At 46.9% G+C, this 14,080-nt stretch overlaps 1 protein-coding gene across 2 annotated transcripts in view; it reads left to right on the top strand.

Moving 5' to 3' along the window:
• Window positions 1-6,721: 6,721 nt before the first annotated feature.
• The window catches only part of Gatad2a (GATA zinc finger domain containing 2A), a 92,391-nt gene continuing 85,032 nt past the window's right edge, over window positions 6,722-14,080 (top strand). Inside the window, exon 1 of one of the 2 annotated variants that reach the window (XM_021219151.1) lies at window positions 6,722-7,163. The gene's annotated coding sequence lies outside the window, so the exon portion shown is untranslated. The remainder of the gene's footprint in view (window positions 7,164-14,080) is intronic. The other variant, XM_029531803.1, reaches the window with a different exon arrangement.

Genomic DNA, 14,080 nt, shown 5'->3' with positions numbered 1-14,080 from the left:
GCCCTCCCCCAGTCCCTTAGACGCTATGTGGCAGGTCCTTAGGACTGCGTGCTCTCAGGACTTGTGTGGTTGGTCACACTCGTCCTTTTAATGAAGGACATTTCTAAATACAAGACCTGCTGTTTGGGGGGCTGGAGAGATGGCTCAGTGGTTAAGAGCACAGACTGCTCTTCCATAGGCCCTGAGTTCAATTTCCAGCAACCACATTGTGGCTCGTAACCATCTGTAATGGGGTCTGATGCCCTCTTCTGGTGTGTCTGAAGAAAGCAATGGTGTACTCACATACATAAAATAGATAATCTAAAAAACCAAACAAAACCATAAAGACCTTTTGTTCTACAGCAGCTGCTTCTCCTCCTTCTCCTCCTCCTCCTCCTCCTTCTTCTTCTAGGTTTTTTTGAGACAGGGTTTCTTTGTGTAGTCCTGGCTGTCCTGGAACTCAGGCTGGGCTCGAATTCAGAAATCTGCCTGCCTCTGTCTCCCAAGTGCTGGGACTTAAGGCGTGCGCCACCACTGCCCAGCCCGCCCAGCCCACAGCATCTTTGAGTTGTTGAGCAGCCATCAGTTTCTGACAGGGCTAGGCCTGTCCTTTGGGCCTTTGCAGCTCAGATGAGCTTTGCTCAAGCTTTCTCTGTGTGTCTCTGTCTGTCTGTCTGTCTGTCTGTCTGTCTCTCTCTCTCTCTGGCTGGAGAGATGGCTGACTCTTGGTTAAGAGCAGAGTCTACTCTTCCATAAGGCCATAAGGTTGGGCTTTGATTTCCAGCACCTAAATTGGAGGCTCACTTCAGACTCAAGAGCGGATGGTTGGGTCAGGACATTCCAGCAGGAGGCAGTGTCCTCCAGAAACCAGAAATCTGAGTAGACCCCACGTGCTTACTGTCTGGGCTAGGCTCAATTACCTGTGGGAGGGAAAGGAGGGGCTGGAGGGTGTGAGACCGGAATCACAGATCCCAGGTGGGACCACACCCACATTCAGGGCGGCTAGGAGGTGCTTGCCTTGTAGTTTACTCTGGCAATGCCTTCTTCAAGCCTTACAGAAGCCCCAGGTGGCTGTAAGCTCACTTCCTTCCCTCTTCCTATGCAGCTCCTGTCTAAGAAGAATACTTTCTCTTTCAGAAAACTCGAAATTGAAAGAAATGCTCTTCCTGCTGCTGGAGAAGTCAGTGTAGCTCACTGATGAACACATCTGTAGATCAGCTGACACACAGAATCCCTGGGTTCCATGTACCGTAGCACATGCCTGTCACCCCAGCAGCTGGGATGTGAAAGCAGGAAGATCAGAACTTGATGTCATCTGTGGTTACATAGAGAGTTTGAGTCCAGCCTAGGTTACATAAAACCCTGTTTCAAAAAATAAAATATCAGCCGGGTATGGTGGCGCACACCTTGAATCCCAGCACTTGGGAGTCAGAGGCAGGAGGATTTCTGAGTTTGAGGCCAGCCTGGTCTACAAAGTGAGTTCCAGGACAGCCAGGGCTACACAGAGAAACCCTGTCTCAAAAAACCAAAAATAAATAAATAAATAAATAAAAAATAAAATAAAATATCACCAGGCAGTGCCAGGCACACACCTTGAATCCCAGCACTTGGGAGGCAGAGGCAGACGGATTTCTGAGTTTGAGGCCAGCCTGGTCTACAGAGTGAGTTCCAGGAGAGCCAGGGCTACATAGACAAACCCTGTATAGAAAAACCAAAAATAAAATAAAATAAAATAAAATATCTCGGTACTGGAGAGGGAACCTGAGTTTAGACCCAGCAACAGCACCATGTTGAGTAGCTCACAACTCCTGTATCTCCTTCACATGGCTGTATTCACCCCATACACATCATTAAAAATTATATATATATTTTCTCTTTAAAAATAAAGATATATTTAATTTTTATTAACACGTGTCTATCTGTGCCCGTGTGCCTTGCAGGTGGCCTTAGAGGACAGAAGGGGGAGTTGGATCCCTTAGAGCTGCACACAGAGGCGACTGTGAGCTGCCCTAAGTGGGTATTTGGGTCACACTCAAGAGCAGCAAGTGCCACTAAGCCGTCCTTCAGAGCCCACTTCCCTTTCTCTTCCCCTCCCCTTCCTCTGCAAGCCAGGCTATCCTCAAACTCACTGTGATCGTCTTCTGAAGTGCTGGGATTTACCGCACCTGGGTTTTGTGTTGTTTCTCAAAAGAGGGTCTCACTCAGTAGCTCAGACTAGCCTTCAATTCAGGATCCTTCCTTCAGCGGCCTCCTTTATGCCGGGACAGACCTGGGCCCTGGACCCTGGAGGTTATAACCTTTTTGCTATCTGTCTGTGGCATTACTCAGCGGTCACTCTCAGTGCTGGTGGAAGGCTTCCTCTGTGCGAGGGGACTTCTCAGGAGAGCAGCCACAGGTCTCTGGCTGGCAGAGGCCCCGCCTTCCTAACGCCTGTGGGGCTGCCCGGGCCCGCTCCCACTTCCCTATATGGGCGTGAATGTCACTCAGCCTGTTCGTCAAGTTGATTCCCCAGACCCAGGAAGGGCCACGCCTTGGTGAAGAGATGCAATCGGCTTCCACCAGGGAAAGGAAACTCATCCTTCAGTCACATGGCTCTTGCTTCAGTTTTTATTATAAAACGAGGCTGCCCTTGGCTCTGAGGTTCAGGGATTTCACTAGAGTCTCTCCCTGGATGGAGTCTCTCTTCACAGAGAGTTCACCTCAGACAAAGAAAAGGGTTAGGGTTATTTTTCTTCCTTATTAGCCCTGGCTGTTCTTGAACTATGAAGATGAGGATGACCTTAGATCTCTGATTGTCTTGCCTCTGTTTCCCAAATTCTGGGGTGACAGGTGTGCACCACCACACCTAGTTTATGTAGTGCGGGGAATACACACTGTGCACACTGACCAAACACTCTATCAGCTGAGCTGCCCTCCCAGTCTAGGTCTCAAAATTTTTGATTATTTATTTGGATTATTTTACCAGTACAGTAATAGTTTAGTTTTTACATTTTTTTTTGTGTGTGGGCATATATTGAGCTGGACACTAGTTAGAGTACTGCTTATCAATTTTTTAACATTTATGTTTATTTCATGTGTTTTGCCTACATGTTTGTATGTGTACCACATTTGTTGCCTGGTGGATGCTGGGAACCAAAGACCCAGTCTTTTGTAAAAGTAACACTGAATTTTAAATTTTAAAACTTAAATAAATTAAAAAAATATTTACTTATTATATGTAAGTACACTGTAGCTGTCTTCAGACACTCCAGAAAAGGGCATCAGATCTTGTTAGGAATGGTTGTGAGCCACCATGTGGTTGCTGGGATTTGAACTCAAGACCTTCAGAAGAGCAGTCGACCAGCACTTGGGAGGCAGAGGCAGGCGGATTTCTGAGTTCGAGGCCAGCCTGGTCTACAGAGTGAGTTCCAGGATAGCCAGGGCTATACAGAGAAACCCTGTCTCAAAAAACCAAAAAAAAAAAAAAGAGAGCAGTCGGTGCTCTTAATCGCTGAGCCATCTCTCCAGGCCCAAGCATCAATTTTTGATTGCTAATATGAGCATGCTCTTCATGAGACCATAGTGCTTTCTCACCTTTGAACATGTTGCTGGATTGGAGATTTAGTTTTTTATGTGTATGAATGTTTTGCCTGTATTTATGTAAGCACAACACACACAAGATCTCCTGGAACTGGAACTGGAGTTACAGAGGGTTGTGAGTCATCATGTGAGCACTGGGAATGAAATCTGGTTCTCTGCAAGAGCAACAAGTGCTATAATTGCTTCTGGTTTTGAGATGTAAATAATACAAGTGTCAGATAAGATGTAATACTATAGTTGATCAGTTGATGTAGACCAATAACAGTAGCTGAGTATACCTGCCTTTCTTTTCTTTCTTTCTTTCTTTTTTTTTTAAAGATTTATTTACTTATTTATTATATATAAGTACACTGTAGCTGTCTTCAGATATATCAGAAGAGGGTGTCAGATCTCATTATAGATGGTTGTGAGCCACCATGTGGTTGCTGGGATTTAAACTCAGGACCTCTGGAAGAGCAGTCGGTGCTCTTAACCACTGACCCTGCATTTGTTGGCCTCGTCATTTGGGGCCAGTTTGAGATCAGTCAAAAAGTCATGGTCCCTCCCGATCCCTGTTACTATCTGCAGTTACTTTCCTTCCAAAACTTCAGCTTTCTTGTAAGCATAAGTCCATCCTTCTCATACAAGCTTCAAGGTTCACACAGAGTTCTTGAGTTTTTTCTAGTCTCATCCATTATTTTATTTGATGGTTTTCTCCTTAATATTAGTATAGCACTAATACTAATATTAGTATCACTTCAATTCTGCCTGGTGTAATAAATAGGCCTGTTTCCCTGTATTGCATTTTTCTTGGCTCCTAAGATCCCTCCAGTAACAACCCTTAGGTGACCGATGTGCCTGGCCATGCCTGTTGTCTTGAGTAACAGCAACCACAGCTTACCCTTTGCACCCTCAGAGCTGAAGGTCTTTCTCATCAGTGCCTTTTCATGACTTTGACTCACTAGGTTATTTGGTTACCTATTTAGACAAAGCTGAGTCCTTCGCAGCAGGGTTATAAATCAGGCAAGGACTTTGGAATGAATTAAGGGTCAAGCATGGTAGTGCACTCCTGCCATTTTGGCATAGAAAAGATGGCAACAGAAAGAGGAGTTTAATACCAATCTAGGCAACAAGAGACCCTGCTGAAGAAAATAAAGAGGGGGCTCCAGATGAAGCTCCACTAAGCTACTTGATTAGCACAAGCACTGCAGAAAGTGGGTGTGATGGCACATACTTGCCACACTTGGGATGGAGATGCCTGAGGGTCAGGAGTTCAAGGCCTTACTTGTAACTCAAGGACATATAAGGCCACCTGGGCTACATGAGACACTGCTTGAAAAGGGACAGAACTAGAAGGATGGTTCAGAGGTTAGGAGCACTTGGCGGCTTTTCTAGCCCAGGTTTGATTCCTAGACCCTACATAGCAGTTCATAATTGTCTGTGACTCCAGTCCCAGGGAATCTGATACCTTCTTCTGGCATACAGTGGGGGCACTGTACTTGGTACAGACAAGCCAATCAACTATTCACATAATACTTAAAAAATGGGGGAAGATAGTTGAAGCTCCTTTGCTTTAACTTTTGCCAAATGATGTGTTAAATTTGGGATGACAGATTAGATTTTATCTGGAAGTGGTTGGATAGCAGAAAGGGTTTTGGAAAGTTCCTATCTAGCAGAGAAATTATGTAGATGGAGAGACCAAAAGTTAATTAGGGCATAGTAGAATTCAAGGCCATCCTCAGCTACATAGTAGTAAGTCTGAGGCTAATCTAGGTGGGATACAGCAGACATCAAAACACATCCTGCAGGCTTGGTGGGACATGCCTTCAATTCCAGTACTTGAAAGGCAAAGGAAGGGGAAATCTTTTGAGAGTAGCCTGCACTACATAGATGTCTAGGACTCTGTCTCAAAAACAAAACAGTGGGCTCAAAATGTAAAGGTTCTTGCCACCACTCGGGAGGCAGAGGCAGGCGGATTTCTGAGTTCGAGGCCAGCCTGGTCTACAGAGCGAGTTCCAGGTCAGCCAGGGCTACACAGAGAAACCCTGTCTGGAAAAACCAAAAAAAAAAAAAAGGTTCTTGCTACAAAGCCTGAGGCCCTGAGTTTGATCTCTGGGACCCACATAGAAAAGGAGGCCTAACTCCTTTAAGCTACCCTTTGACTTAAACATGCTTGTCATGGCATGCACATCAAACCCAATAAATACAATAAACGCTAAATAATAAAGGACCCCTCCCTCCCCCAAAGCAAACAAGAGCTCAGAAGGCAGAGAGGCAGGCAGATAGATAGCTGTGAGAGTTCTAAGTTTAAGCCAGCCGGAGCTACATTATAAGGAGGAGGAGGAGGAGGGGGAGGAGGAGGGGGAGGAAGGGGAGGAGGAGGAGGAGGTAAATGCCACAACTTGAGTAAACGTTGAGGGGAAATCTGGGGCCGCTCCAGCCCCAAATCTCTCCTCTAGGTGTGGCAGCAAGTGATCTAGATCTGCAGGGTTGGGGTGGGGCTTCCATTCAGATAGTTGCACGCATCCCAGTAGCATTCAGGAGATTTAGGGATGCTGAATCCCGCCACAATTCTCAGAAAAGTAGGTGAAGACCGAGATCGCCGGCGGCGTCCTCAGAACCGGACCAGCGATGCGAACCTGAAGATTCTCCTCCGAACGGGCCGGGGACGTGTCCCCGGACGCTCTTCAGAAGGTGGTGGCGACCAGGGCCTCGGACAGGACCGGGGCTCCACCAGAAGAGCGCAGGAGCCCCAGCGCCCACGGGAACCAAGCCAGGTCACCAGTCACTTGAGGTCTACTCAGAGGCGCCTGTCCAGGCCCGACAGCCTCCGGTGCATTGTGGGTGGGGCGCCCCTGCTGAGCACAGCGGGGAACCCTCAGCTCAGCCAGTTGTTGGCCGCCCGGTGGCCCAGTCGAACCGCCCTCCAAGGTCCCAGCAAGCCGGCCACGAATCGACGTGTCCTCCAAGACCGCACCCCTCACGGCATTCCCGCCCCAAACCTAAATCCCACCCCCACGGCGAGTTGACTGGCTCTGGAACCCGCTCCATTCTCCCATTGGATACTCGTCTGTCAGTCATCCTGTCCCGCCCCCTAGGCCCGTCCCAGCCACCGACGCGATCCGGAGGGCCAGCCGGCCAACGCGCTCATTGGCTGCTGGTAACTGTCTGTCCTCAGGCTGGCCACACCCCTGTGGGGGTGCCGATCTTGAGTGCCCCGGCCAGACTTCATTGGCCTGCGGCGCCGCCACTCGGAGAGACGTGCGTCAACCCGGAAGTGTGAGAGGCAAAATCTGCCTAGCAACCGGGGAAGCCGGGCTGTGAAGCGGGCAATTTCAGTGTGAGAAGGAGCGGTGAGACCGAGCGGCGGCTCCGAGCGCGCCGCGGCAGCTCCTTCCGCCCGGGGTCAGCGCCCCGGCGCGCGCACGCGCACCCTCGCTGCCTGAGCGCGCCCCGCGCCGCCCGCGCAGTCGGTCCGTCGGTCGTCCGTCGTCCTGTCGCCACCGCCGCCTCGGGCGCCACCCGAGGGAGCCGTCGCCGTGGGACGCGACCAGACGGGACCCGAGCGCTCTGCCTGAGGTTGACCCGGGGCCCAGCTGCCGATCGCGCGGAGCCGAGCAACTTCGGTGAGTGCGGGGCAGGCGCCGCTGCCGGGGTCCCCAGCTTCCGGTGCCCCGGGCTCCCCCGGCTTCCGCTTGGCCGGGCCGGTGCGTTTCCCTACTGGACTCTGTAGGGAACCTGCGTCTGAAGGCCCCCTGTCTCTGAGAGCACCCCTTCTCTGTCGAGGAGCCTCTGGTGTCGGAGAGTGCCCTTTTCTGGGGGACTCCTTGCTTGAGAGCACCCTCTTTTAGAGGAATTAGTGTCTGAAGGTGCCCTTTCTTTATAGCACCTCACCTCTCTAGCGAACCTTAGAAAGGGGGAGCTCGTGTTTCGGAGAGTGGCCCCTTTCCGAGGGGGGCACTGCTTTTTCTGACTCAACTTTGCTGAGGACTCTAACCTGAGGGACCCTTGTTTATCTGCATCCTCCCTCCGCTCCCGCCTGTGAACTCCTATGTGAGGGCGAACCTCTTTTTGAGAGCTTTCAACTCTCTCAGGGGAGTCTCTCTGGTACATCTTCCTTATTGAGAGGAACCCTGTTTCAGACCTTCTGAGTTCCCAAGGGAGGGGATCCCCTATTTCTGAGACCCTTACCTCCCAGATGTACCCTGCCTCTTTGAGGGTCTGTAGTCATTCTCTGAAGCCCCCCCCCCTTTCCAGGGTCTTTGGCCGCACCCGCTTGCTTCTGTAATAGGTAGCTTTTTGTCTGATGAGCGCCCCCCCTTCCTTTCTGGGATTCCTTGCCTCCCTCAGGAAGGTTCCACTTCCCTTAGGAGACACCAACTTTCTGAGGACCTCTTCTATGGAGCATGTCTCTGAGATCACCCTGCCTCTCGGGGAACCTGCTCCCACAATTTTCTGGGGAGGTTGCTTCTTCTGTTTTTCCTTTTTTTTTTTTTTTTTGACATATCCTCTCTCTGAATTCTCTCCTTGGTTTTCCGTCCTTATTTTGAGTGACTTCTTTCTTTTTCCAAGTTTTCCCAAATCTGAAGTGCTCCTTGGTGGTTTTCCTCACTTTTCTGAACTGTCCCTAACTTACAAACCTTACAGTCTCCTTTTTTTTTTTTTTTTGGAGGGGGGAAGTGGGAAGGTGTCTTACTGTGTAAAACTCTCACTGATGGCCTTGAACTCAGATCTGCTTGCTGTGGCCCTTGTGAGCTAGAATTAAAGGCCTGTGTCATGCCGGGTCTCTCCACATTTTAATTTTAATTGTTTTGAGACTCAGTTTTTGTTACATTATATATCTTAGGCTGTCCTTGGATTAAGATTTTCTAGCAAGATTTTCCTTGAATTTTTTTCTGAGATAGGGTTTCTCTGTGCAATACTGTCTGTCCTCACTCTGTACATGCTGGCCTGGAACTCAGAGATCTGCCTGTCTCTCCCTTTCCAGTGCTGGCATTAAAGGCGTGCATCTTTCTTTCTTTTAAAAGGCAGGGTCTCACAGGGGCAGGTCTGGAACTCACTCTGCACCCAGGGTAGTTACAAATTCATGGTCATCATCCTGCCTCAGACTGAAGACTGATGGCAGCATTATTGGAGCGAGCCACTACGCCTCTCCTTTGTCCCCACTTTAGGTAGGTATCCCTTTTCCTTAGAAGAGGCATTGTGGGTGCCTCATTTTCCTGAGGGATCCTGCAGCATAGGTGCTCTCCACCTACTTGCCTGGGATTTTTCTCTTCTTGAGATTTCCCTCCTTTATTTCTGTATGAGAGACTTATCATTTAGCTCGGAGCCACTAATTTCAAGGTCCCTCTATCTCTGTATGGTATCCAAATCTCTGCTGTGAAGGGAAAGACTTAGACATGTTTTCTTTCCTTTAGTTTTCTTTCATGACAGTTTTGGGGTTTCTCAGTCATCATTGTGTTTTAATTTTTAGACAGGGTCTTTCACTCTGTAGCCCAGGCTGCTCTCAAAGTGCCCATGTATGTAGCTAGGCTGTCCTTGGAGTGTTCGATTTTTTTTTTTTTCATGACTTTTATCTTAGTTTTTAGAGGACTTTTAGGACTAGAGAGAAAGTTAGGAGACCTATATGCAAAAACAAAAACAAAGCATTCCCCCCTAATGTCTTTCAATGTTCTGGGATTTGAGAGTGTTACTGTATTTTCTTTTCTTTCTTTTTTTTTTTCCCCCTTTTTAATTTTTTTTTAAATATTTATTTATTTTTATACATAAGTACACTGTAGCTGACATCAGACACACCAGAAGAGGGCGACAGATCTCATCACGGGTGGTTGTGAGCCACCATGTGGTTGCTGGGATTTGAACTCAGGACCTTTGGAAGAGCAGTGAGTGCTCTTACCGGCTGAGCCATCTCACCAGCCCCCCTTTTTAATTTTTTGCAGACAAGATCTTTATTATGTAGCCCTAGCTGGCTGGAACTCACCAAGATCTTCCTGATTTGCCTGCCTTTGACTCTTCAAGCACTGAGATTAAAGTCATGGGCCACCCAACTTTCTTTCTTTTTTGATACAGGGTCTTGTCATGTAGCTCACTCTGAACTCAAACTTTTGATAGTTTCCCTGCCTTAGCCTCTTGAGTGCTGGCATTGTAGTTGGGCAATGTCCCCTGCTGTATTACATTTTCCTGATATTCGAGGCCAGTGTTAGAAGACTGTTGGCACTGCGAGACAAGGCAGAAACATTGTCTCCCTATTATCACAAGGTCAAGCCTATGGGGCGAATCCACTTCCTGTCCTGTCCATCTGCAGACAGAAGACCTTCCTTTCCTGAAGAAAAGAGAAGAAAGCACTCCTTTGCTCTATCAGGGTTTCCTGCGCGGCCCTGAGCCTCTGACTTACCCCTTGATCAAAAGAGGAGCCCCAGGTTGTAACCTTGCTTTGAAAGGACAAAAGCAGGAAATGGGTCATCCTAGGTCTGGAAAAGGTGCTATGGGGGCAAGAGACAGAGAGCCTAACTACATTTCTGTAAGTTTTAGGTGACTTTGACCTGGCCCAAAGGAAGGGTTTCCATGGTGTTTACAAATCTCTTATGTATTTTTTTAGTGGCCCACCCTGGATTCCAAGTCACTGCAGTAGCTAATTTTATCTGCTTTGCCAAGGCAGAGCTCTCAGGAGCCTAAGGAGATGAATGCTGGCATTGAGAGACGGTCCACAGGACAGAAATGAACTCAGTTTGAAATTCGAGTAAGTCCTGACCGCTTCGAGTCCACAGGCTGGTTTCAGGCTGGGAATCAAGTGAGCTGAACACCAAAGTGGGTGAGCTGTTTGGTTTAGCATTTCAACAAGTTGTATCCCTCTGTTCAGCTCCACCTTTACTTTTCCTTCCAGTTTGACTTAACACAGTCTCTCCCTGGTCCTTTTCCATCCCGGTCTTGCTTAATTTGAGTCTTTTGTGAAGACTCCTGCTGAGGCTATAATTTGAGTTCTAAATCTGTCAGTGGACCATGTGGACACAAGTTTCAACTCGAGCTATTTTCTTCTGTGGAGAAGCAGTTGGAGAGTTTCCTGGTTCCTCAGCTCTTGGGGTAGTCAAGTCTAGGCAGGAGGATCCTGCAAACCTGTTGCTTTTCCATTACTTTTCTTGCTGGTCATCTGTAGATACTGCTCTTAGTGAAGAGGAGAGATGGTGAGGAGCTTGGGGCTTAGGCTGTCCTGGAATGAGATAACATGTGTATATTTATCACTTGAAAGAAAGCCAAGCCAGCTTATATAGTGTTAAAAAAAGATGTAAATGCTTAAAGTGAGAGTTGTTTCTTGTTTGTTACTGTAACAAAATGGTTGAGTCAGGCTATTTTATAAAGAGCTTTATTGACTGCTGAGATGGCACAGGGTGTTAATGGAAGAGACAAGGAGCAGGGTATTGGTGTAAATATCTATGCACACCTGTACTCTTTTTATTGTTATGTATGTATGTATGTATGTATGTATGTATGTATGTATGAATGACAGGGTTTTTCTGTTCTAGAACTCACTCTGTAGACCAGACTGGCCTTGAACCCAAAGATCTTTTTGCCTCTGCTAGGATTAAAGGCATGCCACCATGCCCAGGTTTTTCTTTTTTCTTTTTTTTGTTTTTTGTTTTTTGTTTTTGAGACAGGGTTTCTCTGTGTAGCCCGGCTGTCCTGGAACTCACTCTGTAGACCAGGCTGGCCTTGAACTCAGAAATCCGCCTGCCTCTGCCTCCCAAGTGCTGGGATTAAAGGCGTGTGCCATCATCGCCCAGCTGGTTTTTCTTTTTTTTTAATGTTTATATTGTGTGTATATAAATTGGAGGATATCAGAAAAGGGAATTGGATCCTCTGGAACTGTGGGTTCTGGGAAATGAACCTGGGTTCTATGTAAGAGCAGGAAGTGCTCCTAACTGCTGAGCCATCTCTCTCTTGTTTCAATGCATTCCATTTCTTTAAGGTTTATTTAGTGTATGTATGTGAGTACACTGTTTCTCTCTCAGACAGACTAGAAGAGGGCATTGGATCCCATTACAGATGGTTGTGAACCACCATGTGGTTGCTGGGAATTGAACTGAGGATCTCTGGAAGAGCAATCATTGCTTTTAGACACTGAACCATCTCTCCAGCCCTCTAGCCCTTCTCTTAAAAGGTTTCCAGATTAGCCAAAGGGGCTTCACCCTAAGGATTAATTCTCATTAATTCTAAAACTAACCCCCATATTTGTCATTGTACTCAGACTCATACATGCTAAGCAAGTGCATTTTACCATTGAATTGCACTGAGCTATAGCCTCAGTCTTTAAACATTTTTTTTTTTTTTTTCGAGACAGGGTTTCTCTGTGTAGCCCCGGTTATCCTGGAACTCACTCTGTAGACCAGGCTGGCCTCGAACTCAGAAATCCACCTGCCTCTGCCTCCCGAGTGCTGGGGTTAAAGGCGTGTGCCACCACGCCCAGCTTTAAACATTTTTTTTTTTAAGCATTTTAACTTTTTTATTTTATGAGTAGGGTATTTTGCCTGCATGTGTGCATCACATTGATATATACTCAAAAGAGGGTGTTGAATTTCTAGAACTGAAGTTGGAGGTGATTGTGAGCTACTGTGTGGTGCTGGAAGCTGAGAGTGGCTCCACTGGAAGAGCAGTTGGTATTCTAAACTACTGAGTCATCTCCCTACCCCCAACTTTTTATTGTAGTTGTGAGATAGAGTCTTGATATTTTTCATTTTTGGGGGAAGGGTGTGTGTGGTTGAGACAAGGTTTCATGTAGCCTCTGGAGTCATGCTTGCTCTGTACCAAGACTGGCCTCAAACTGTTGATCTCTTGCTTCCCATCTTCTCAGTGCTGGGATGAAAGATCAGTGCCACCACACTTGGCTTTCTAACCTAATAGCAGCACAGTTGTGATCTCTGTTTGGGGGTATGTGTGGTTAAATAGCACCCCCATCATAGCAGGGTAATACCTCCTTTCTGGGGGTTTCCCTTTTGATGCTTTAAGGGGCATGTTTGTCCTAGTTATGTGGTTTACCAAGTTATAGAAAACCAGCATGGAACTAAAGATTGGAACCCACTGCTACCAGGAGGGGTTCATTATAGATTGAGGGAAGGAGTGAACCTGAGGTAATAGACTAGATGGTCAGCACAGGTTGGTTATGATGCTTATGAGGTTAGGGCCCTGGCCTAGACTCCCAGAGGAAAAGAGAGTCTGCCAAAGCTAAATCTCCTCAGAGAGAAACAAATGCTAGAAGTCTTTCAGTTTTTCTGTGTTCTGTTACCAGATGTGAGAAAGATTTGCTATGTGGCAGGCACTTGTGTTTGCTTTGGCCTTGTCGTCTCCTTCCGTCAAATGGGGTAATTTGTGAGTGAAGGGCAAGTAGAGAGATGCATAACTAATTAGACCGGAGGCAAAATAGAAGATAATGAACTTGAAGAATTGTGGGAAGCCAAAAAGTAGGTGAGCTGTAATCTTAAAGGGTCCACTCCTGTTTTGAAACAGCATAGGATGTGGAGCAGTTACTTAATTGAGTTATAGAATCTTGAAAAATGAACCTTTTTTTTTCATGGTGTTGGTCAGATTTGGGAACAAAAGATGGAAAAGTGTTGTACAAAGGCATTTAACTACTCATAATAATAGTACTTTGAGAAGACCAGTTGTGTGGCTTAGTGCCCACAAGGAGACTGGAAGTCACCTGAGCTCTGGGATCCAGCTCTAGAGAGTTGAGGTGCTAACCCCACTTCTGGGGCTGAGAGGAAACTAGGGTAAGATGGGTTGGGAATGAGAGGGCAGGGCAGTTGCATAGCCATCTTAGCTTTTTGGGATAGGTACTCACTATTTAGCCCAGACTGGCCTTGGACTCATGATCCTCTAACTTAGGAACCTTGTGTCTCCTGAGGGCTGAGATTACAGGCATGTGTCTCCGTGCCCACATAGGATACTCTTTTTTTAGTGGATTTTTTTCTTAGTAATTAGTGAAAGCCCTATAATCATGGTGGGTGAATAGTGTAGCAACAGATGGGTAAAACTCAGGGGGAAAATAATGAATGAAAAATCTGAACCAGGCCCTCCCATGTTGGAAAAAAGTCAGTCATTTATATTTTATAGCCCAGGCTGACTTTAAACTCCACACCTAGCCCAGAATGCTCTTCATCACTGATCCTTTTGTGTCTACTTCCTTAATGCTGGAATTACAGAATTATAACAGCATGTTTAGTGACTTTGGCCTTTTTTTATGGGAGGGGGAGGCAGTATCTCATAAAATTAGGATTGTCTGCCATTTTGTCTATGTGAACAGAGCATTAATCTGTACCTGACCAACCCTGACTACCTCTGCGTCCTAAGTGCTGGTATTAAAGACGTACCTCAGGGGGTTTCTCTGTGTAGCTCTGGCTGTCCTGGAACTCACTCTGAAGACCACGCTGACCTCAAACTCAGAGATCTGCCTGCTTCTGCCTCTTGAGTCTTTTAACACTTTAAGAAATATCTACTAAGGGACCCTGATATAGCAGTCTCTCTTTTTTTTTTTTTTTTTTTTTTTTTTTTT

The sequence above is a fragment of the Mus pahari genome, chromosome 19 (assembly GCF_900095145.1).
Source record: "Mus pahari chromosome 19, PAHARI_EIJ_v1.1, whole genome shotgun sequence".
NCBI lineage: Eukaryota > Metazoa > Chordata > Mammalia > Rodentia > Muridae > Mus > Mus pahari.
This window is presented reverse-complemented; position numbering and strand designations above follow the sequence as displayed.